Source organism: Phasianus colchicus, chromosome 16 (assembly GCF_987193195.1).
Source record: "Phasianus colchicus chromosome 16, bPhaCol1.hap1.1, whole genome shotgun sequence".
Classification (NCBI taxonomy): Eukaryota; Metazoa; Chordata; class Aves; order Galliformes; family Phasianidae; genus Phasianus; species Phasianus colchicus.
The window spans coordinates 14,380,642-14,407,127 of record NC_143451.1 but is presented as its reverse complement, the minus strand read 5'-3'; the positions used below and the strand labels follow the sequence as shown (position 1 = coordinate 14,407,127).

Genomic DNA, 26,486 nt, shown 5'->3' with positions numbered 1-26,486 from the left:
CACCCACACGTTTTCCTTATGTTTTCCTGAGTTTATCATTACTCCCCTTCATCTCTGATTCACAGCTTTTCTGAGATAGAATCTTTACAATAAAATGAACCAGAGATAAAATTTCCCGAGACAATAAATAATTCTTTTGTGAGAGCATTTTAGTCAGCTACGTCAATTAAAGCAGCTTCATTTTTTACAGCGTCACTAATTCAGGGAACAAGAAAGTAGAGGTCGATTAGATCAGAAGATACACACTTTTTTTTAGTGATCTGTATGTGCCGACACCTGAACCAAAGGAGCTTTTCAAGCACGAGGAGCTGTCTAAATCTACTGACTGTACAAATACAGACCTAAGGGCACACTTTCTTCACACATACATAAATAGGTTCAGACACAGTTGCATTACTTTGTTCCATCTTCCTCAGTAATTTTCCTTCAGACTCTTCACTAACCACTAAAATGTACATCAAAGTAATCCTGACGACACCCAGCCCCACTGCTGGCAGGAACACCTGCTGCTTCCAGCCACGCCACACTCATGCACTATCAGTTTGCTGCCTTAAAAACCCAACTCACAACACCTCATTTTCATTACTATTGCCAGGATGCCTTCCTACATATCTGCAGCGCATTTTTGAGATGCCTGCTTGAAAGGGAACACGAAGAACTCGCAGGGCAGGCTGGTGGCTCAGCGTCAGCATGGATGGCTTGGTTGCTGCCAGCCCAGCTCCCAGCAGTGCGTGGTGCTCACACCTTTCTGCTGCATTCTGCTGGCTCCAGGTCTGCCTTCACACCACTAGCATCTCTGCTCAGCAGGAAGAACTGGATTTTGTGGCATTAAATAAAACAAGACAAACTCGGCCCGAAACAAACTGCCAAACCTCGCGAGGGTACATCATCGCCCAACTCATCTTGCTTCCTCACAACTAAATAACCCTCCTCACTCACAGATTTCTGTTTAATTTGGCCTCTGGCATGACAGAAAGGAATTTTTTGCCCATTTACACAACTCTATGAATCAAATGCTGACAACAGTAAGCTGCTCCTCAGTCTGACTTAGAGGCATGCGCTGCAGAAAAGCAGCCAAGTGCCGTGCTTGCTCCATCAGGCCTCACGCGTAAACCAGTGCTGATAAGGCCTGTAGCACACAGATCCCTCCGAACGCTAACTTTGGGGAGAAAAAATGCTCCATGGTTCCATCACTTGGAGACTTGATAATTTTGGCTGAGCCAAATTATCTCAACACAATCACATCTTTGACGTTTATTTCTGAACACAAAGCAAGGATGGAACAAAATCACCGTGTAAAACTGGACACACTGCCACAGACTGCTCCGGCACAGGCATCTCAAAATACTCCTTCTGTAAACTGAGAACGGACTTAGGTTAGGCTTCAACAATAGTCCAAAATAGATAGTCAAAAGATTTTGCTGTTTAAATATATTTTGAATGTAGGGCAAGCTGGCTCTATTTATGTTGATATGAAATTCCAAAATACAATAAAGACATTTCAGAAACATCTATACTAAAGCCCACTTAAAATAAATCCAATTAAAGGGAATAAATAGGACAAGAGAACAACTAATTCCTTGTGTTTGGTTCTCTTCGGGGAATATTCATATAAATCCACGGTCTGACATTTATGCTGTTTCATGTGACAGGGATCAGAATTCTCCATAGAACAACATTTTAAAAGCATTTACCCCTACAGCCTGATCATGCACCTTTGTGGTGAATAATAGAAATCTCTCCACGTTCACAGCAAATTTTCTAAGGTCTTGCAAAGGGTCTCACCCTGCCAGCTCTACCCATGTGAACAGTCACCACCCAGACCTGAAATAAAAGGGATAATTTAATGAAAAATGGTTTGTGGAATCAGGGATTTAGAGCGAGAACATTCTGGGACAAAGAACAACTCTCTTATCTGCACTTCTGAAGAGGCTTGTAAACACAAGTATTATATATGTGCTTTGTAATGCAATAATAATAAGAAGAATTTTGAGCTCGGTGCCCAAATTAAGTGACTGTCCTTGATCCTGCAGAAATCTTGCCTTTGGGCAGCTGTGTGGCAAAGAGAGGGTTTCCTGACTTGGGGACACAGCCTGTGTGCTTCCCTCAGGGCAGAGGCAGGCAGGCAGGCTGCACTGGAGTCCACTTTGAATCTCTTTCTAAGGGGGAAGAAGTCTGCAGGGACTCCACCCTTGGCCAAAAGGCTGCAGATCCTAATTAGGTGCAATGCTCTATGTATACACCACAGCCAACTGGAGGCAGAAAGGGGCAATGATTGTGTGCATTTATGGCTGACCAGCTATGGAGATGCACAAAGCATTGCTTCAGCCTTTGGGACACTTCAGATTGGATACGGACCAGGATGTTATCATCCCAAGTGCAATTTAAAAAGACAGCTATAATAAGAACACTGTAGACAAATTTCACGTTGGTGAGGGTCAGAAGAGTGGGGAGGAGGAAGGCAGTGAAAAGTATTTATTAAATAGAGAAGGTAAAAATGACAGGAGATAAAAAGGTCAGACCAGGTGGTCTAAAGGTCCCTGCTCACCCTCAGCTCAGGGAAAGATACAGAAAAGCAAACACTTGGGCTCAGGAAGAGTTGCTCATACAAAGAAAATCTTGGGGAAAAAAGAGCCGTGCCTATCTTTGGCTCTCAGTGTAACGCATACACCCTGCTGGTAGATAAATCCATGATGCACAAACACAGCCTGCGACTACGGGCCACTTCACCCTCCACTTTAAACAGCAACACACACTGACATTCCAGAGATTCTCTTCAAAAATATACACTTTCTGCCACAGCACACTTGACAGTTCTATCAGAGATTGTAAGAAAAATCTGAAGGGAATAAACAGATCTGAAAAATAACTGACTGATGTGCCATAGGATTTGAAACACGAAGTTAACTTTAAAAAATAGACTAATACACGCAAAGGTCACTAAAATATTTATATTAATGATGGAGCCGAACACTAAGCAGATATTGACTTCTGTTAAGGTGAACCTCAAGATTTATTGGCCTAAGAGGTAAACATTGACTGAGATAAATCCAAGGTCAATATTTACTACTAAGGACAATAAATCTTGATGGTCTATGAAACATAAAATAAATAAATATGTATGCATGTATACATTCAGAGACACAAGTCTATCTAGAGATATTCACACAAATTATTTGGGAAAAAAAAAAAAAAGATCCTCAACATCATTTTTTTAAAGTATATTTTCTTATTTACGCTAGAAGGAACAAATGACCATTTATGGACCAGTGGCAGATACTGCTATTTGCATACGTCAACACTGATGGTATCTAAGGGTGGCATCACTGCTTCACCCAGCGACTCTCTTTGCCCAGTGAAATGTTTCCAAGGCACCAAGGGAAGTCAGGAGCCTTAAGTCTGTAAATGCAAACTTGCTGCTCTATTATTCCTTGAGAATTGATGCTTCTAATTTAACAGGTACATACAGCAAACACCTGAACAACTGCTGAGCTCTAGACTTAGCAGTAAGAAAGATTTTAGGTACTGACTATGAGGGAGTGCTTCTGAATACAGCACAGCTTTAGCTAAGGTCAAGGTTCTTCCCAAGCAAGACGAGCACAGGAAGGTAACACATGGATATTCTGCAAGTGTTTTAACAAGAGGCACTTCTACAGTAGTTGTGGTCAATCCTGTGCATGCTCAGAACAAAGACCTATCAATCAAACTGAACAAAATAAATAAATAAAAGCATTGGATGACTTTCAGAGTTATAGGCTTTTTCCTTGAACTAGAAAAGCAAATAAATTTAACAGGAGTGCTGACAAAAGTAGACCTTCTTCCTCCAAACAGTATACAAGATCTAAGCCAAAAGGAAACAGATGACTTTGTGTGTTTGTAGGAAGTGATTAGAGAAGATAGAACTTAATTTATTAAGACGGGAGATGGTGATTCTTTTGTTGACTTTTCAGGTCAAGTGTTAAAACCTTCTGCAAATAAGGCAGCAGATACGCTGCAACAAAGCCTTAATGGTTCAGGAGACCCGGCTTTTTTGATGCCGTACGTTTTTCTTGTTCTTTGAACAATTGTTTTGGAAAGCAGAGTGAGAGAAACTTGCAGCCCTTACCTATGCCTCCCAGAGGAGTAAACTGCACCAGCTTGGGCATTCTGGGGCTGTGTTAGAACAATACATGCTTACTGTCCCAATGTAGGACGTGCTCTAAGGAGAAAAGGGACAGCATCCACATGACTTCTGCTTTTTTCTTTTCCAAGGCACCCGGTGGATAACAGAACAGAGGGGGGGGGAAAGGAAGAAAAGGCAGAACAAAGTGCTTTAAAAAAATTTCATTCATCTACTGGCCTGACAAGTCTAAGAGAAAAATGTAGTGCTGCATATACATTGCTGCCCAGTGAATTTGCAGGAAGGAAGAACAATTAGAACTGCTGGGCAGGAAAAGGCCTGTTAGCACTGCTACCTTTAACTTAATCTTTAATCTCCTGCTATGCCTCCAACTTGTCACCGCAGACATTAATCACCTTCCAGGTCTTATAGCTGTCTGAGGCTCATTTATATTATTTGTTTTAATGGTCTCTCTTATGTCACTGGTTTTCTGCGGTATACAGTTCTGCCCTTACATCCTGTTTACTGTTTTGTTCTACCAAGTGATGTGGTTTAGTTTTATGCAGGTTTCCTAAGGCTGCAGTATAGCCACAGGTTTCAGTGATGGCATCACAACTGACCTGGAGAGAGAGCACTTCAGTCCATGAAACATTATTGCTCCAAACGTTTTAGAAGCCTCTGAAGTCTCATTAATATGAACACTTCATATTTCATTAAATTTTATTAATGTTCTTAGTAACTTAGGGAATGTCAGAAAGCTTGCACTCTTTAAGAGGATTTATTTCTTAGCCTGCAAAGAAAAGAAGAGTGATTTTTAACTATACAAAAAATGGAATATGGAAGGAAGATAACGAACTGACAAGCAAGGAGACAAAATGTCATTCTAGTTTGTGTTCTAGATCCAGATGAGGCCTCCTGCTGAGAGTTCTCTCAATAGACAGAATCACTATATAAAACTTATAGCCAATACTTTCAAAATCAGAAGCCAAAGCTCCACATTTGTGCTTCCAGAAGGACTTAATTCTGGGACAGTCCTTTCCAGGAAAGTACAATGCCAAAATAGAGTAAATCAATAAGCACAACTTTGAAATGCAAAAGGACTGCTGTCTCCCAAGACTGGAAGCTGTGTCCAGAAAATGTCTACCAATGTCTGTTCTAACAATTACACAGATCTTGTTTCTTGCAAGCTATCTACCCCATGAAGATGCTCATAAAGAGACTATAAGTGAACAGTGATAACAGTTACAGTAGTCAGAATATTTGCAGTTAATGTCACTTTCACTATGAAATAAAGCCAGAAACATTCCTTTAGAACTGAAGTTCTTTTGGCTATTGTGAAGAGTCCCTTGTGGATTCTCAATGCAAGACAATGTATGCTGCATACAATGAACTCCAGAGGCAATTATATCACAGCATACAAAGTGATGAAGAAACAACAAGGAAGGTTAGAGGTGAAATTTTAAGAGAGGTATGGACCCAGCAACCTGCTTGGAGAACAACAAATGGGGAAGCACAAACTTCCCTAGGTTTTTATTAACCTCTTCTATTATTCTTTATTCTAATTAGAAAAAGAGATTTCTAAAAATAATGCCTACTTCACTGGCATTTTGAGGGGAGGTAGCCTTGTGTCCTACTAAATCTGTCAGACATCCCCACAGACTGAAATTCTGCTTCCAAGGCTCAGGAAGGTGCACCTTTCCTGACCTGAAGCAAGGAACGTACTGTGATCGTCTGACCTGTTACGAACCAACTCAGAAAGACAGAACTGAAACACACTTTGCTCATCATCTCTGATGGATACAGATGGATGTCATCCCAAGGTAACCAGTGCAGCTATAGATTGTCCATTAGTCTAACCTCAATAATGCAAGGCTTAAAAACAACATTTGGAGCAAGGAATAATGAAAGTTACAGAGGTAATTGGAAAATGAGACACGGAGCAATATCTGCTCAGTCCCTTTATTTGATAACTGACATTCTAAACAAAATAAATCAATCAGCTCTTCAAGGAAGCACGTTCAGCATTATGAGGCAAACTGCTGGTTAAAATGGCAAAGTTGATTAGGAAGAAAAACTCCAATGTGTAAAGGGCAATAATTCAAGATGGACCAGCAAGAGCTGATATTGGAAGAACAAGATCAGAGGTGATTTTAGCAAGAATATTTCAAGGCCTGGTTTTAAGAACTGAAGATGCTGCCATCAGAGGTACATCACAGGGTATCATGGAAAAAAGATGGATACTTTTGATGACTGAAGTAATAAAGCTGGAATGAAATGCAATAATCCAGCATGAAACGCCATGCATGTTAAAGTTACAGGAATAATTTCTGCTTTAATCTGAGTTTATTAAATTGGTGGCTAACTGTAAAACACCCTTTTTACCCTTGGCTGGGAAAAAAGCTTTGTCAGTACAAAGTAGGTCACTTCCAAGTGAGCAAGGGAAATGTTAATGTCCCTGAAAAAAAGCACTTCCATAAGAGATCTCCCTTCAACCCCGTGCACGATTCTAGCTGCTGTGTGCAAAAGAAACAAAGAAAGAAGATTCATTTGATTCAAAGAAATGTTGGAAAAGGTATTTTGGGATGACAACAGAGAACTATCTTTCATAAAAGATTATAAAAAGAGTTTGAAGTATTTACAGCAGTGAAATAGAAGAAAAGATGTCATGCAGTTTATAAATACATAGAGATGAGAGGTACGGGCAAGGGAGAACATGAGAGCTGAAAAAGTTATTTTAACTAATGGACAACAAGGGCATGAAGAATCAACACATATAAACATTTAGTCTGGAAACGAGACACTGTCTTGCCATGGGAACAGTAGTGTTATGGAGCAGCTTTCCAACCACTGCAGCCCAATAAATTGGGGAAAATAAAAACATCTTCATTTAGGCTATCCAAGGGATAAGATGACTTGGGGTCCCACACTATCTGATGACTGTGCTCAGTGATCCAAGAGAACCCGCTCAGATTGTCCTCCCAAAGGCAAGAAGAAAGAGGTTTCCTATGACAGCAAGGAAGAGTGGAACAAGTGCAGGATCACTGTCAGAGAGGACACACTGATTTCTGACAGCCTTCTCTTGTAACTGAGACAAAAAAGCTGGAAACCTCATCAGATTTGTTCCTCTCAACTTTTAAAAGATGAGAGGCAGTGCCAAACACTCAAAACAATAACGTCTTGCCTTTATAAACAACCTTTAGTATCACTGGATATAAAACAGAGACTTGGACATCTGCTGAGCATGCCTATTGGATTGGCATCAGTGCTCTCCCCTGGCTCGCATGGAAGGTTACAGGGTCAGGAATGAGACATGTTGTTCTTCAAAAACAATCTTCCATTTTGCCACTGGTAGCTTTCAGAATCCACCTCCTATACGTCTGATGCCTGCTTCATTTTTCCTGCTTTAAAAATTTCCCTAGCATCCTCTAGCATCTGCAAATGAGAGCCTGCAAATCCGCCTGGCTGTGTGCATTGCGTGCAATTACTGAGCATCAGACATGGGTGAACTTGGGTCTGTTGGCACAGCCATGGGTAATACTGTATGTCCTGGTACAGACTGGGAACAGACTGTCTAGGACAACTGTACAAATTTCTTTATTACAGAGGTAGCTCAGGACTGCTTTCTCACTGTTCCACCAAAACCTCTTCTTTAGTCTATCTGCTAATAAATGTTATTTTTAAACGGCACTAGCCTTCTCCATATTTTGCACATCCTCAGTAGATACTCAGACAGCATTTGTCCAGGCAGACATTATGTATGGGTGGGGAATGACAGTAAGTCAATCAGTACTGGTGGGACAGCAAGAAGAAAGGTGTAAGCCTCAAGCATTGCTATCATTCCTGTACCTTCAGAATTTTCCTCTAATTCCTCCACCTTGCCAGCAGACAATACCTGGCACAGCCCAGCATCACGCAGAATTCACCACACCTCACACCACCAAGCATTCCTCCAGCTTCAGCTCATGGGATGATTAAACCAAAATATGTTTGTGAGTTAATAGAAGGACTTGTAAAGGCACCGGGGATTCAGCCAGGTCAGGAAAGAAGGCAGGACTTGGGTTCTGGAATGAGCAGAGTGAGATTGTTAGCACCCAGCTGACGGATCAGAAGATAGGCAAAAGAAATCTCTGAGCCCTCTCCGTCTCTTTCACCGGCCTGAAGACAGGACAGAAATATGGGCATGTATAGGGGAGTGTGAGCTATTTTAACCAAAACATTTCATCCATCCCTAAATATGGTCACAAGATTTTAGATACTTGGCTTAGTCTTAAACAGTAAGATTCTGAATTATCTCCAACTGTGTAGGCTGTAAAAGAAAATGCATAAACCAGCAATCCTGCAAACTCCCTAGAAACATACTCACTGCCAGTTTTCTCTGTAGCTGTTATATTAATCAGTCTTCAAAAATTAGAATGCCCTATGATTATATCTCTTTCAAAGCTAATAAGCAACACTTTGCAATTAACTTCAGCTTGCTTCCCTTAATATCATTATCTATCAATCTATCATCCAGAGCTCTGAGACACACCAGAAGAAAGTGCCTTAGTTTGGCACCACAGATAGAGGCTGCATTTTTTTCAATGAACAGCAAACAGCAGGATTGCAATGGCATCTTGGTTACTCTCTTCAGGTTTCCAACCCAAGTGGAAAAAATGTGGAAAGATCAGCTGTTCTCAAACATATTGCCAGAAAAACACATTCAAAGGATTTTGGCTGAATCGAAACTCAAATCATATTCCAGAATCTGGCCTCGAACCAAAACTCAAGAGATCAGCCCAAATTTCGTGCTTCGGTTTTCTGTCCTATCAGATATTCCTACACAAGCTCATCTTTAGACCTACATCTATGCACATGTGTAGAAGTGTGAGCATACACACACCAAGTGTGACGCTGGGCTACAGTCAATGGGCTTCATTTCTCTACTTGTACATGTACAGAGCCTCACAGAAATACTTCTCCTGTCTGCCATATGAAAGTGTTATATATGTGCAATGAATGGTACGAGGCATTATCCACATAAATTTGGAATAGTCAAGGTATTTATAAACAACCTTGGTAATATCAGATTTTAATTGACAAATGTTGATAAAAATGGAATTTATATTGCCTTCCTGGATTCATGGGCTAGAATTCTTTTTTCTGAAATTGAACAGCTGCCAGAAATAAATCAGAAATTACAAAGAGGAAGAGAGATGTAAGGCAGCGTGTCAAGGGCTGGAAGGAGAAGCAAAGTAGAAAATGACCAGAATGAAATCCAGGTGGATTTAATGGAGAAAGGCAGAGCAGCATTACTGTAAATACAATGGGAGTGGAGACAGAGACTCCAAGCTGACCAGAAATTATAATCAATAATAGAAATCAGGAACTAAAGGTACCTTTTGAGTTAAACTCTGAATTTTCATTGACCAGAATGGCAATACTCTACCTATCACCAAACCTCCAAGTGCTATGGATGAATTTTGTTAGTCAACATACATAATAAACCTGGGTGAGTCTTCTTTTAAAACTCATTTGCATTTTAGAAGAACACAGTTATTAATTAGCTTTAATGTATTGCTTATAATTATACTCTGGTTTTTCATGTTTCTGTGGCTGCAAAGCTGGGTGGCCCTATGACCAAGAGGCCAATTCGCAGGACAAAAACAAACTAAAAGACACAAGCAAAAAAGAAAAAACTAGAAACTTCCAAAAAAAAAAGTACTTAGGAAAATGCATTTGTTTTTAAAGCTCTACACTTGGAAATCTGTGCAGTGTGCTGTTTTAGGTTCATACTCCTCCATATCACATCAACAAAAAAATAATGAAAAGAAAAAACTAGACTACAGTAATAAGACATTGATTCAATTAAGTCAATCACATCTATTTCATGTGAGACTTCCAGTAACTATGAAAGGCAGCCAAATTTAAACCGCTCCCAGAATCTATAAAAACTAATTGACTTTCTGATTGAGTTAGCTTTACAGAAGAGCTATCTGAGAGCACAGTTTAATTCTCTTCTCCCAATATTTTCTGCTGCTTTGCTTACAGTGCAGAGCTTCTTTATCTCGTGCCCCTCTGCAGTCAATTTAATATTGATTAACCCTCCTGCTTGTAGCTGCTCCCACAGACATCCACGGAGCTCTGCAGGACTACAAGAGCTCGTCTGCACAGAGCCACTTTCAGGACCAGATACTCCGTAATCTTATTACTCAATCACAGTAACAAGGGCTACCCAAAAAGCTTAAATACAGCTAGAGGTTCCTCATCCTTCTCAACAGAAAGCCCAAATCACAACAGGCAAAGGGAGTCTTCTAGGAGTCAGCTATTGTTGATACAAATACACTTCACACAGCTTTTTCCAGCAGTTGCTTTCCAGCTATCAGCTCTTTGCCATCCATTTCTGCTGCTCTCTTGCACAGCTCTCTATCAAGCTATACATCAGATCCAGGGCCAAGATTCTCCTTTCTCCTGAGACTTAATGCAGCTATATATCATTGTAAGCATTGATTCATATCTATGAGGATCTTCCACTTGTGCCTTCATCTTCCAGCCGATCCATTAGCAGCAGTTAAGTGAGGACGAGATGATACGTTTTCATATGAGGGACTGTTACAACAGTGCTTTAAAGAACCTCAGCCACGGCAAAGAAAAAGTGCAGCAAGCAGCTCCAAGTGGAGCGGGCAAGAAAGCTGGGATCTAACAAAGCAGTGACAAAATCCACACTCATGCCTACCCACAGCTCCATCCCACAGCACTGCCCTGCCTGCTGTGCAGCACTCACACACTGAGATGGTGAACCCGGTGTCTCAGCACTGAACGCTGTGCTTTCTTGCCCAAAGGGCTGCAATTCTTTCTCTTGCTTCACATTCCGCACATTTTCACACGTGTAAAGAGAAAGCAGCTGTGCCGTATTTTTAGCTTAACCGGTCGAATTAGGAAGGAAAAGCAAAGCATTATCTTGCACTATTGAGCATACTAATGACGCCTTTCCAACCTCATCACCATTCCCATCAAAACTAACGTGTTCATTTACATTCTTCATACAGTGCCAACCATGTGCACGGCGGCACGGCGCCCTGTGTGAAGAGCTGCCTCATTACAAGAGACAAAAACATCATGTTCTGATTCTGACCTCATGATGACATAGATAACGAACTACTCCAAAGAATACAGATTGTAGGAAGACTAAGATGTTGTCTTTTCACATGCTTTAAAAATTACATAACTAAAAAGGATGCTAAAGAATTTTATATAGAGATGGTGCCAGTGATGCAAAGTTCACTTCAAAATGAAATAGGCTTTAGGCAGGCAATTCTGCAGTACACTGCTGCCTAAGTGAGCCTCCTGTATTGCAAAGTATGGGTGGTTTCCATTGGCAAAGTGGTAGAAGAAACAGCACCATGTGCAATACTGTTTTCACAAAAGTATGCTTCTTCAGCTCTATCTGAAACTGAAGTATTTCTTATCTAATTGAAAGCACAGATATGTCAACAAAAATGTTAAGTAAATTGCACACATCGTTTCTAATTAGCAATGACAAGAAAGGGTCACGATATCCATTTACCAGTTTTCCATTCTAAACAACAGCCTGAATTCCATGAACTATCTTCTCTAGTCCCATTGTCCACAAGTTTCAGCAGTATTTTGCTAAGAGATAAAAGATGCACTGCCTGGATGTACGTTGCTCTTCAGCTCTGGCAGAGGCCACCCAGTGGTCAGGTACAGCAGGAGAAACTCACTCTCTGGGTACCTGCAGGTCTGCATATCATCTGTGAACAGAAGACTGGAAAAGAGTTGCTGTGCCTTACAGCTTTAGCTGCGTCTTTCCTGCTGAGAGGCAGCAGTGGTGCAGCTGCTGTCAGAGACCTGCTCTGCTTCACAGCAGCACACACACTGCCAATGCTGTGAAAATGAGATGTGAAGCAGCACTTGCAACTTCTGGAGCTGCTCTTTTCCCAGTCCTTTCACAACGCAGCACCTCCATGGGAAGATTTACATCCGTAGAGCATTCTATAAAGTTTTAAAATAAATACATATTTTGACAACCTTAAGCCCAGGCAGCCTGAAAATACAGCTAAAGTGCTTGTAAGATGTACTGCAGGTATGTAATATATCATGTGGGGTTAGCTGAGATAAAGGTTTAAATAATAGCACACTTAAAAATACCGTAAGATGGATGCAGATAGAAGATATATATTACTCACCTGTAATCTCACTTCCATATGTGTAAATAATACGAAGTCGCTGAGTAACATGCAGTAATTCCAGCATAAAACAAGGCTGAGGTCAGCCTCGAGGCCACTGAGCATTTTTTGGTCACAAAACGCACTGTTCCAAAGATCCTTAAAGGCAATGGCAGTGCACAGTGCTGACCAACAGGTAGGAGAGCTCAGACAGACAGCAACAAGAAAATGTCCATGAGAGACGATGCCTTTCTTGGGTCAGAAAGAAAAAACCCCAGCCTGTTAAAGCAGATTTCTGTTTACACACTGAAATTCAGCACTTCCTTTTTTTTCACACACAATAAAATTTTCAAGCAATTTGTATACTTACGGCAATCTACAATTCAGCCTCAAGGGTTGGGGTTTGGAAGTGTGTTTTTACGGCCGATGTTTTCTTTGTTACTTAATACCTCTCCTTTCTGATAACCTTGAACACAGTGACCCCAGGTGGCAGACAGGACAGCTGCTGTCAGACCGAGCCAAACCTTCACATCCCAGGAGGCGGAGGAACCCCTGCGCCCTAAGCCAGGAGTGGGTCCTCCCTATGGGACTGGGAGGCTTTGTTCCAAGCAGATCAATAAACGTCCTCATGGGAAAGAGCAACAGGTCCTGCTACGGTTTTGGTTCCACAACCGCCGTTCCCCATCTGTGCAGGGAGGTTTCTCTAACAGTGTGGCCCTGAGCTTTGTTGGAGCACTGGAAGGAGTCCAGCAGCACCAACCTCCACGTGGGCTAATTCACACTGCAGAGAAGCCAGGTAAATTACCCTGCACAAATCCGCATCCTGCCACAGCCAGGCAGGTTGCTCTGCCCAAGCTTGATCGTTTTGGTAGCTCCAAACTACTAACTTGCCCCATAGGCATGTATGAAGTTGCCTATAAAAATGAGATACAGATCTAGAGCCAACAAAAAACACTAAGTAGTCTCCAACTCCTTTTTATTTGTATTTTAATAGGACTTTGGCTTCTTAGTGCCATTATGCAAGTCCCAGCCATCCCACCTCACTGTTCCAACTGCCTCAACAGCTCACTGGTTCTTCTCATTATACTGCCTGGACAAAAGTTCAGCTGCATGAAGCCTGTATTCTGTGACTTGCAACAACGTAATGTAAGACGGCACAAATGAAAGCATTACTGAGGCTAACTAGAAAATTAACAGTAGACAGGCAACTCACAGTAGCTCTTCCATCTTTACAGCCCTGCTTTATTTCACAGGTAGAATGGGTGAGTGAGCCATCTCCTCTGTGCTGGGGCAAGGCTCAGGCTGGAACAGCAGCCAGTGTATCTGCAGGGCTTTGCTCAGAGGCTCTGCTCCAGGAGAGAAAAGCGTGCTTGTGAGTTCATGTAAACAAATTAACTTAAGTGCAATGGGAGACTTTCAAGCTGCTCATCAAACAGAGCTGCCCAACAATATTTATTACACGGTAATTTAATTTGTATCAATTAGCTACCAAATTCGTGGATGCTAATTAACTTCACTTGCTTGATTTTCAGTCTTGAGCCAAAAGATCTCAGGGAGAGAAGGAAGCACAGGATATGTCAGTGCCTTCCCAGCCAGACTGCTCCCCATTTGCTGGAGTCCCCTCACGGAGATGGAACTATCCTGCCATTGCCAGAGGGTGTCACTACGGCACTAGAACAAAGCAAGCAACCAGATAACACTGATAAACAGATGTGAAGTTTACCAGAAATAAGATCTATGTAAACTCCTCATGAACAGTGCTGCATGTCACCCATGGGCATGAAGAACATGGTTCTGGGGTCTAAAAACAATAAAACGCAGTGTGTCCTTTTTCTCACTGTATCTCTGGTGCCCTAATCTGATTTATAACACTAAGTATTGGAAGGAAGGAAGAAAGAAAGTACCTATTAGAGCTATTTGCAGAATCTCCATTGTTCCCACACAATTTAACCTTGTTTTCCATGAAACCATCCTTTGAAAATGAAACTATTCTAAATGCAGATTGCTCACGCTCACAGTAACTGTATTCGTCAGGCAATTGTTTTAATAGGAAGTTACTGCAAAAGAAATCTAAATTTTCTGGCATAATGACGTACAGTCCAGGTAATTAAAAACAATCTACAATGAAGTGAAGATCAGATTTCAAGTGCTGAATTTGGCTAAAATCCTGAGCCGTAGGATGGAGGAAGTTCCAAACACAAAGAACACAGTAAATGAGAACACTCAGAAGCCAACGAAAAGAAGGTGCAACACAGCAGATCCTAAGGTGTACTGATCAGTATGCTTATTGCCTTGCTAGTCTAAATGCAATTCCCTGAGTTCCAAAAAATGCTAGGAGTCACATGACCACAAGTCTATATTAATACAGTGTGTAGGATGGCCATGAAGACTTTACAGATGTCCAAATCTATGCAGTGCTCCGTTAGGATGCACATGGAAGGGATCAAACGTTGTCTTGGAGGCAACCTGCTATCAGAGGCTGGGCTGAGCTTGAAAAGGAGCACTCCAAGCCCCAGATGTCACAACAAACTGTCTCAGTTGGCAATTAGTAATGGGCAGCATTACTTTGGTTATATTTCAGTATTCGAGGACAGTTTTGATAACGTTGCAAAGCTCTTGTTAACCTGTCATGGAATCAAACTGCATATTCTAATAATAGAACAATAATTTCATGTTCTTGGAAATAAGTTCTAGTCAAAGCACGGGATTTAATAAATAAGAGAGAAAACATGATGCATGACATATCATTAAGGAACTGCAAGTAAACTTGGACGAACTACAACTTATGCCAAATCACTATTTTAAACCACGTTACTAAAAGCAAAGAAAAGTCTGCACTGATGTTGCAACAGTACTGATGAAAGCAGCTGCAAAAGGAACACAGGTCAGCTGTGGTGATGAAACTGTCAGGACTTGGAACCATGGCACTGCTATGGTATTTTAATACAGCAAATGCAGTCCATCATGGTGAAGTTGGCTGTTCTGGGAGTTATTAGGATGTCAAAAGTCCACAGTCTGTTTCTGGATATTAAAAAGTAATTGCTATTCAACTCAAGAGATCTTGATGTGCCTCTGTCAGGAAAAGACTTGGACCAGATCTGCCACACATGGAACAGAGGAAAAGTGAGTGAGCACTTGAAACGTAGCAGCAAAGTCTTGCAAATCTCTTAAACAAAAAAATTAAACTCAGAAAATGTATAAATGCGTTGCTATAACTCTACTGTTTCTCCTTGTGTTTTTTTATCTTTACACAGCTGACTTTTCATGACACACAGACCTCACAGAATATCAGAAATATGAAAAAAAGTGGAAACCTGCACTGGAATTTGGCTTAATGATGGCAAAATTTGTCTTTCCTTGAAAGTGCAAAGAGAGATGTCGGGAGCTCCAGCCTTTATGTAGCCTTGTGGTAACTGCAAATATGAAATACACTGTTATGTGAACAGTGGTGTTTTCCCATTAATGTGAATTAAAGCTCATGAGTGTGCAGTGTACTCTTCTTACCTCGTCCTATCTGGAAAGTCATTCTCTGTATGCCAGCCTTTTTCTAGGATATTCATTCACATTTTCAAATTCTATGGGATCGTGACACAACTCTACTTTATTTTTTCATGCTGTTTTATCCACAAAAAGGAAAGTGAACTAATCTTGATTCTGCAAACAGTAATGATAATTGCCAATATTTTAGTTAACTGCCAATCTTCTCACTATTTAGACGGAGTTGAACCAGGACACAGAAGTACACTGCCCAACAAAGTGGGCTATATGTCACCAGAGGAACAATTTCTGTACAACCCCGTTACTATGTACTCACTTAGGAGCAAATCACTTAAGAGTAAGCTTGAGTGGGTATGGCTCTTTGGGCAAGAAAACAATGTTCAGCCCCACTGCTGGCTGCTGCACATTCCCCATGAGCAGTGCCATCAGCTGTGCTGTGCAGCACCAAGAATCGACCAACTAATCCATGCTAAGGCAGCCTCAGCTTTCCTGATGCTATCTAACACAGACTACAGAGGCTCCTGAATAATATCCAATCATTTGTAACTGCACTAAAACAATAGTTCAGACAGACACCCAACATATGCCTATTTCAGGCATCCAAAAATCAGTCAGGCCCCAAGTTACAGCAGCTTGGTTTTTCAGGCATACCAACGCTGTATTTTCAAATGCTTTGTTTGCAAGAGATGAGTGCTGATTCTTTATTAAGCGAAATAAATTTTCATGTCATCACGTTTTGCCATCTTTGAAAAAAAACCCAATATAATGGAGCACTTCAGAATGTTCTTTAAGAACTAGCAGCAGTGGAGAGCCAAGCTTGATCTGAAGACTTCATACAATGGAAAATCTGTCACATGCCAAGCTAGTTTAAATTATGGATCAGTTCCCTGGTTACTCAAAAAAGCAAAAACTAAACTTTTCCAGTCTGAACGTGCCCAGCTTCACCCACCAGCTTTAGGATGCTGCATACCTCAGCCTGCTGAAGACACCTCTGCTATCACCCACCTTCCCCTTCCAGACCACCATCGAGTCGCCTTCCATTCTGCCTTGCCAGACTCAACACACTCTGCTTTACAGATCTGCAAAGATGCTGAGTGCCTTAAAATGGCATCTGATGCTGTTTTCTGGATATGCAGATACTACACAAAGCACTGTGCTATGCACTTTTAATGCAAATTTCATCTGTCAACAAGCTTGTCTTCATATCGTTTATAAACTGAACGAACATAAAAAATGAAACCCTTGCAAAGAAAGTGCTAGTTTTCTGCTTTCTTTCTTTACTTTCTGAAAGCAAAAGACATTTGACAACTAAATTTATTTTATGGCATTCTTTTAGAAGAAAAACAGAGAGAAAAGGACTATGATGGTGCCAAAGGGTTAAAGCGTTCCGTGTCGGTCAGTCTGAATATCTGAATTTAGCAGCTGACAGTGCATGGTGTGTCAGTCTCTTACAGCTGTTCCAGAGGATTCAAAGACAGTCTTTGTTTCTTGAAATCTTAGCAACTGTTACTTTTTTCCAAAGACAAGACAGACCAGCTGTTACCTCACAAGATGCAATGTACTTCAGGTCAAAATCTTTAGCAAGGAACTTGTAAAACAAGAACTAAATCATTGTTTGGGTTTGTCAGATTTTTTTTCATTAAAACGGAGTTAGGAGCCTAGCAGTCAAACAACTCACACTTGGTACTGCCATTAAGTGCGCTGGAATGACAGAGAAATCTCATCTGGTTGCTAAGCTGAATCTTCTATTTCTATAAGACAAAAAAAAAAGAAACAAAACAAAAAACCCCGGGCACAAAATCCCTTAGTATAACAGATTGCTTTCTGTTCTAAGGTCAGTTCCCTTCTCTTTCCAAACACTGTGCTACGAAGCAGATGTCATCGTGTAATGGAAAGGCACAGATCGAAACATTCGCAATGTAAGACGGGGATTTTCAGGAGTACTTTAGAGGAGTGAAATGTTCACTTCCCACTATATATCAATCAATGCAAATATCTAGTTCCTTTCAGCTCTTTGAACATCCTCTTCTAAATGCATAACTAAGCAACTTCATCACACAGTTGATCCTCCAGCACCGGTACCGGTAATACTCCCACTTACAGACACGTAGGCTTTCAAAGCCATGAAGGCTGCAAAATCAGTCACCTAATGAAGACTTATTAGAGTAAGAGTAGCTGTTGACAGGTTACCTACAACCTCTCCGAAACAAACAAAAAAAAGGAATTATTTCTTTAGAGAGCTTGAGCTGAAATAAACCATTGTTCTTCCATGTGCAAAGACAAATTGCTGCTCCCAAGCAGCTTCCAGCTGCTCAGATGCAAAGGACAAAGCCTTGCTGAGAAGAGTGGATGTTCTTTTATTCAACCTTTGTGTTTAATTCTGGAAAGCCTTAGCATTGAGTAATACAAATTCAGAGCCACTGCCAGATAACTGTTGTGTAAAGAAACCCACAAAGGCACACCCACATACGCTGCAGCGGCAGATTTCAGAAGGCCTGTTCAATTCAGCAGCCTTAATTCTTCTATTTTACATACACAGAGATAAGTTAAGACTCAGTAGTTTTTTGTAAGCATGTGAGAATACTGTTTGCCACAGGTAATTTCTCCTAGGTCTAAATAGGATTTAGGTAAATCACTTCTCTGCTTTTAATTTGTTTTTCAGAATTGGAGACATGTTGCCCATATGTAAACCACTTTTATGCAGAATTAAAAATAACTGCCATTAGGAATGGCGCCAGTAGTATTTGTGATGAAGAATATAAACTGTGTAACAAAACACTGGGGGTGAATCACAACCCCTAAAAAGCTACGAACTGACAGTATTTGTTTCTAAAGATAAAAATACCCACAAATACCAAATGTGTGTGCTTTTAGTTATGTTTAAGAGAATAACCTATCTACCAGGCCAAAAAGTGACATCAAGAAAAGGATTCTCTAGTACAAAATCTGCACGCTGTCAGGATGCCGGAAAGGGATTGATAGTAAAGCAGATGCAATCTCCTGATGACTGCTGAGAGCAGAACTTTGCATAACTAATTTAAGGACTGCTGCCTGCAGGCACTACAATGGTAATTAAAGACAATAATTCTTGGGTAAATGAGATGGATGCACTGGAAAATAGAGTCAGTGTTAAATTCACAGCTAATCCTTGAATGGAGAATTGGATCATTTCTTTTCCAAGCGGCTGGGCAATTCTACCTGGTTTCATTTCCATCACTACTGCCAGACGACTGTTGTCTCCAAAATCCATAACTTCTCCCAGTTTAAGTAGTATTCCTCATTGGCAAGCTCCAATTCAGCAAGACAGAATGTGCTTCAATTTATACACACGAGTAATTCCTTTGACATCCACAGCAAGTCAATGGAACAACTCACATAGTTAAACATGCTCTTTTAAAAACCACGCTCAATCAAAGCTATAAACAAGGCATAAAAGGCACAATGAAAAGCTGGGCTGCCAGACTGTTTACCTGCAAAATACTGCAGTGTTACCCAGAGAAGGAGAGCTTTTGTTTAGTATGCTTTGGTTCATTTGAGAAATGAGCTTCCTCTTACTGACTGCTTACAAAAGACAGGCTAATCTTCTAGTATGTCCAACCATCAGGAAAAAGATCTCACAGAGAGGTTATGCACCAGTTTCTTCTTTACAATATCTGTTCCACGCACATGTGATTTGCATATTTGCACACCCTCTGCCCCCAAATTACTAGGGCCAGCTAACCAACCCCAGGAGCTCCATCACAGATGGGACATTCACACCTCTACAAAGCCACACTGGGTACAGCCCACCCTCCTGTGGGCTGATGTAGAGCAGATTGAGGTGATGCTGTGCCTCATGCTCAGCTGTGTCTTTCCACTGCCTCCCTTAGGCAAGCAGAAGCATTTCTGCGACCAGGTGGTGGGAACTGATCTGACCTGAAAACCATCCCAACAAGTGGAGGATGAAGAGATCACTCTCCAGAGCACTGACCTGGCTAGCTGTGGCTGCACAAGTGCACGAGAGCAGCAATAGCAGCACACAGCCAAGCTCTGGCACTAACTGCACTGCTTACTTTGGTAGCAGCTCAGAGTTAGTTTGGGTTAAATTAATTGTGAAACCATACCCTGAGGTTCCTGGTTTAGGTGTATTTGAGCAGCAGCCAACTTAGATGCCAACAACAGACAGAGTAAATATTCTACCTAAACATCCACATGGTTTCAGCACAGTGTGGTCTCCTGCACCTACAAAAATAATAGTGCAGCCTGATTAGAAGTTTCTTGCACTGCTGTGCACACTGCAGCCATATATGAAGCACAGGCAGAAGCTAGGCCGTGTTTGTTTTTTAACAAAAGAGTTAAGTTACAAATGCAAGGAAAATACAGGATGTGTAATGAATATGTCATAGCTGTGGCATCCTGTTTCTGAAATATCTTGCTCCTGAATGGTGCCGTCTTAGGTTTCTTCCACATGTATGAGGCTTTCCAGCTGGCCTGCAGCCAGCGCTTTAATAAAACATGGTATTATGCATAAGTGAATAAAGCTTATAGTAATCATAATGTCCTTGAAATTCACTAATCACAACAAGTTTTAGAAATATTTTAACATGAGATCAACATGACAACAAGTAAAATTCATCTGTTAGATATGGAAAACCACTTTTCACACGTTTAGACTGTGCCTATACTGAAAAATGTACCCACGTCATTAATGGCCTGGATGACAGCATACAGGATGTTTTCTGAATCTGAAAACTGTAACTAGCTGTAAAGAAGCTGCAAGCACTTCAGAAAACAAGGATGTAAAATCACTTCAGACTGAAGAAACGGACTGTGAAAGTACAGTCACTTGCAATAAAGATACAAGCGCTAAGTATTATATTGGGGTTAAAATAATCAACAGCACAAACACATGATGATGTTCACTGCCAAGGCAGAAGAAGGTCCAATGATTCTGGTGATCACATGCTAAACAGAAATCAACAATATGCTGTTGCTGTGAAAAATATAAAGAAACAAGAAAGATGTGGATTAACAGAATAAAGTTGAGGAGAACAACAAAAACGGTCAGTGGTCTGAGTAACCTGGTCTACAAAGGAGGAAGGGCAGAAATAGATTCAATCTGAGAAAACAGAAAATGTGAGAAGAAACAACCACCCTTCAAATACATAAAAAACAGGAAGAAAAAAAAAGAAGATGTAAACAGGAAGCACACATTACTGTCTTACACTACTGAGAATCCAGGAGTGACAAAAACACGACTGAGATTCCTCCCATCCACAGAGAGGACAAAACAGACTTTGTTCAAAGAGATTGCCTAACCTGTCTCAGCAATCATAGACTCTCCAATCTATTTAAGTAACCTCACCACAAGAAATTATTACCATATGTCTAGTTTACTTCCATCTTGTACAATTTAAGCCTAATTCTGATGTTTTGTCTTCGGGGTACAGAGACATATGATTACTCATTTCCCCTTTGTGGCAGCCCTTAATACATTTTAAGAATGTTATTGTGTCTCAGTGCTGAGGAAATCTTAATTTGGACCCTAATGTCTTTCAAATAGCATATATTTGAGCCCAGCGTGTCCCTAAAGGAGCCCACTTTGGCACCAATCATGGCTTACAAAACAGCCTCAATTGCAGACCGCAAAACAGAGTGGATTACGTAAAACATTTGTAAGAAGGTATGGAACATCTTCCTGAAACGTTAACAGCAAGATGATGGTACCTACAACACTTGTGTGCAGCTCTATCTGCAGAATCACTGCGTGTGTTTGGGAGGATGCTGGGAAAAGAGTTAGAATTCTTAGTTGGAGAAAACTCTTGGTTGGCTTGCATGCCCAGCACAAGTGCCAAGTTTCATTTTTATGCATCAGCTCTAACAAGCGTAGAAAATAAAAAATGCCCTTTACTCTGACATCTTTGCCATGCAGGAAACACACAAGAGTAATGTAAAACTACGTGCTTCTGCAGTAAACATGGCAGTTTTTCCTACCACTTAGTTCACTTATTGTTGGGTTTTTTTGCACAGCTCGATATTTTAGCAAAAGCATTAAACAGTCTAACTTTTGTTTCCAAAGCATTTTCACACCAGCTTACGGTTCAAAAAAGCCAATTTATTATTAATCCAAGTAATAAAACACAAAAATATTCTGAAAGGTGTCACAAGCATCACAGTTGTTTGTAGAGCAGCAAAGAAGAATAAAACATTTGGGAAAATGACTCTATTGGTCTGAAAATGCATGTAAAACAGCAACTTACTCTCTCTACTCCCTGATGAGGAGTTTTACAGAGCTTTTACATATAAATTTTACATACAATTTACATAAAGATACAGCTGAACATTTTCCCAGTCCACTTCTGAACGTGGTTAGGCATCTATCAAGCTTCTGAGCAGGGACAGAAAAACAGCTCATGATTCACAGCAGAGCAGGCAGGCATGGGTGACATCCTGGAACCAAGACTTGCCTGCTGATCTCAAACTCACTATTTATGCTGCAGTTCCTTCCCCTCCTTGACTACTGTCAGCTGTAGAAACTTCTGTTTCCGGGAACAGAAACTTCTGATCCCACTGCAGGTCGCCTCCAAACCTTCTCACTGTTCCTCTTCAGGTCAAAGTTCTCAGTGGCTGTCCCTGTCCAGTAGAGACTGAACATCCTGTCAATTAAATGATGAGATGAAATCTTTTATTTTTATCCTCAGAGGGAAAATGAACTTTCTTCCTTCTTTCTCCCCTTGACTATCCAACACCATGGCAAAGCCAAGGGCGTGTACTTCTACTCCAACATTACATGCTGAACTAATAAAAATTCTTGCTAGCTACGCTGCTAGGTTAGAGGAGATTAGGACAACCAAACTAGCCCCTTGTCACTAGTTTTGACTTTATACACCATTTCAAAACGAGGAAACCTTAGAGGATGTTAATCTACTGGAAATCCAAGAGTGGGAAAGGAAATAAAACGTTGCCAAGTTATGGCTGTAATTCTATCTTTGCATAGATAGAAATCACTCATTGCTTGCTGACTGAACAAAACCAAATAAGCCAAGAGGGCATCAATACAGTACACCCTGCCTTGCTGATCTGTCCCACATGCAAAATTCTCAAGAGTCACATACTAAAAGAAAGGGGAAAGTTTATGCAAACTTCAGAATTAGGCCTGTTATTGGAGCATAGCTGGACCTGAACCATGAGATCATGTTCAAACTAGGAGGAGTAAGATCAGCAAGGAAATTTTTCAACTTATTCAGCCACTAGAATCAATATTGCAGGCCACTTAAGACAATCTTGGCACATATCAACTTAACTTTTCATCAGCATGCTGGAGGGAAACTAGAAAGACAGCAGACATGTCTTTCAGAAAGTACATCTAAATCTGGAACTCAATCTTTTTAAAGTTCTTTTAGTAAGTACAAATGTAATAATCAAGGACTGGTTTTATTTAATAATTTTTACTGGTTCTGCCTCAACGATGCAACAGTGGCACAACAGAAAACAGAGAAACAAGATGGCTTCTGCCATCAACAGAAGTTAAAGACAAACTGTGGCAAAGACGACCAGCTCTGAAAAGTAAATTCCCCCAAAATACCTTACAGTTAGTGTTAGCACAGCACTTTTCCCTAGTAAAATGAAAAGAGGGTGAATGCATCTTACCTGGCTGTAGGTCCAAATCCACTGACATTCCATCTCAAAGCTCTCAAGGCTGCTCACATGTGAACAGGCTGGAGGGCAAGTCCTGGTTCTTCTGAGCACACAGCCTGCACAGCACTGCCTTCTGTATCAGAAGTTGTTCTATGCTGCAAAGAGCTCCCTCCAGAGCCACGACACAAGAATCTGTTGTGAAGGACTGTGCATACATACGTGAGGCTTCGGTGAGCAACAGCTCAGGACCAGATAAACACAGAGCTGCTGATCTGGCAGTGATAATACCTAGCAAGTTTTTAGAGTGCTTTCTACCTTAGAAAACTGTCCTTTTGGTGGCCATCTCCACAGCTTCTCCATGATGTTTGCACAATAGTACAAACGACACTTTTACAAAAAATCGTGCTGCCCTTACATCTCAGCTTAACAAACACTCTTCATTGTTTGCTACTAAAATTCTCTTTCAAAAGTTTTTAAGCAGTTGAAAAGAAAAAAGGAGGAGAGAGGAGAGTTAGAACACACCATAGTTAATCAACTGACAACCACATTGCTTTTTAGAGCTGCACTGTTCTTACACTATGAGCTACTCTTGAAATGTACATTTTGACAAGAGTTGCTGATAATCTAGCTCTGTCACTTCTAGCATCTATGCATTTACAGTTCCTTATTTATTGAACTTATCAGTATAATTTTGCACTGGAGGCTGTGTGTATGTATGTGTGCATGTATGTGCAATTGCAAGACAGATGGCAAACCTTGTTTCACCACGGCATATAAAAAGATGTCACCTAAAATAAGACCATGAATGCAAACAGAATGTAAACAAAGACTACTTGAACAAAACTATTTGGAACACCAGTACAAAAAGGTACTTGTTTACCTTAACTTCAGCAAGACTTCTCATGTGATTCATATGGAATATTTGACACAGATAACGTTACACTTTGTGCTTATAAATAAGGGCTTATGTCAGACACAAGGATCTTCACAGCTGCAAGCAGCAAGTGGATGGAACACAAGTCCCATGGACAGCCACTGGAAAGATTAACTTATGAATTTTCTCAGAGAGGAAGAAAAAGTGCAAGTTAACCATTGCAAACAAAGACTTTTTTGGCCCTGCTAGCTCATCCTACCCTACCTGAAGACCTTTACTTCAGAGAATGATCAACCACAGTACTTCATGAAACAATACCATCTTCAGTGTAGAAAGCACTGAAGTAAATAAACACAATCACCACTGCAGCACAGAAAATGAAATACTCTTACCTAGTTTTCTACCATTCCAAGAGGACAGAACCCCAAATGAAGTCATACACCATGTACTTTATTGAATTAGCTGTTTGCATCAACCAGATGCAAAGTGCAAGTGAGAGCAATGGTACACCCCAGCTTGACGACTTCACACCTGACCAAAGAAACCCAAGAAACCACAAGGGCAATAGCATGATGTCAAGAGGGAGCTCATAAAATGCAAAGAAGGGTCCATTTATTCATCAATCACAATCCTATCTGCAAAAGCAGAATGCATGTGCCCTCCCCGAGTTCCTTTTTCTTCCAACATGAGCAACAGCTTGCTATGTTTGTCTCAAGGCCTGATTGTGGCACTTCAGCACGGGAGATGATAGACAGCTGAATAACCTCCAGTGCAGAATCCAGAAACCAAGAAGCTCTCAAGTTTTTGACAGCAGAGGCAATACATACCTGGTGAAGCCACAGTACAAGGACTGCAAAAACGCAAAACAGCCTATGCCATTTCTGCAGCACACACATTGGAGGCACCCTGTGCACACCTCTTCCCCCCTACCATATACCTGTAATGGGATAATCTGGCTGACAAGTAACTAAATGGTTAGGAGACCATAACCACGATGCACACTTAGCGCAGTGCAGGAAAAACTGCTTTTCCTTCCCTCTTTCCCTCTCATCCATACTCAGGTAACATATTGCCAAAATGTGCCTTTTCCAACCAGAAAATGTATCCTACCAGTACAGTCACGTCAGTATGCAGATGGTATAATCAGGATTTTTGGCAGTTCTGTACAAGAATTCTCTGTTGTGGGTAAAAAAGCTAGAAGAAATGTGCAGTTACTCCTCTTCTAATTACACCACAAATCTGCATGCTAATGCAGTATCACAATAATTAGGATTGCAAAGTAATTAAACCGTGTAAATGGCTTCAAGAGGGAGTGAAATTTGCACACTTGAGAACATGCTTTGATTGAAAGCGTATGAGCACAGTCCCATTGAAAGACTGCACTGCTTGATGTTCTGCTAGTAAAAATAATTCTCAATTCTATCAGTCTGTCTCATCTCCACATCATTTAAAAATTCATCACTGGTACAGTAGTTCACCATGAAGGTAATTCAAGAGAACAATGAAGAAAATCATGATCAACATGGCTCCCTGCTTTGTGACATCTCCACTGTAATGCTGGACCACTGATAATTGGTATTTGGTACAGCTACCCACCCAGTTTTGCATAGACCCTACAGTGGCTTTATTGAAGCCATATTTCTCTAGATTGTTTATGAAACTGTCACACACATTAAATACTAAAGCCATAATAAAACTCAAGCTGCAATGCCTTCCCTAGCTACTAGACTTGTTCAAGAAACACAGAAGTACATTTTCAAGGTTTTAAAAATCATTCTGACTGCTACTGATCTCCTTGGTCTCTTTGACATGGTTACACATCATTTGTTTGTTACAGTTTTTAAAAAAAAAAAAAAAAATTTACCTGTAATTCTCTTTTAGCTCTCAGTACACATTATATTTTTACTGTCCCACTGTTCAGTCACCTGAGCTCTCTGAAGTTACAGCAAATGGATCTGAGATCACTTCAGCTAGAGCCTTCCAGAATCCTAGAAGGAAGCCCACCAGGTACAGCTGACTTGCAATTATTAAATATGTTTACATAAATTCTCATCTCCTGTTTCTTTTTCAGTGTGTCATTTTATCCTTTGTCATAACACCAAGTGTGTGGAGGGCTGCCATCTAGTAGAACTTAAAACCAATGGTGAGTTGCTCTGATCTTCAACGACCATTCTAAGATAAAACCTGACACAATCAGGTCAAGTTATGGAATCCATTAAATCATAAAGCACCTCAT

General features: G+C 40.7%; 1 protein-coding gene and 1 long non-coding RNA gene across 3 annotated transcripts in view; both read right to left on the bottom strand.

Annotated features, from left to right (window-relative positions):
* The window catches only part of PRKAR1B (protein kinase cAMP-dependent type I regulatory subunit beta), an 87,971-nt gene that overhangs the window by 49,807 nt on the left and 11,678 nt on the right, over positions 1-26,486 (bottom strand). The gene's annotated exons all lie outside the window — the stretch shown is intronic.
* Positions 21,833-26,482, bottom strand: LOC149915780 (uncharacterized). The gene is made up of 3 exons (XR_016471700.1): positions 24,643-26,482; positions 23,389-23,581; positions 21,833-22,394 (listed from the first exon to the last, which is right to left on the bottom strand). It is a non-coding gene; the product is annotated as an uncharacterized LOC149915780 (long non-coding RNA).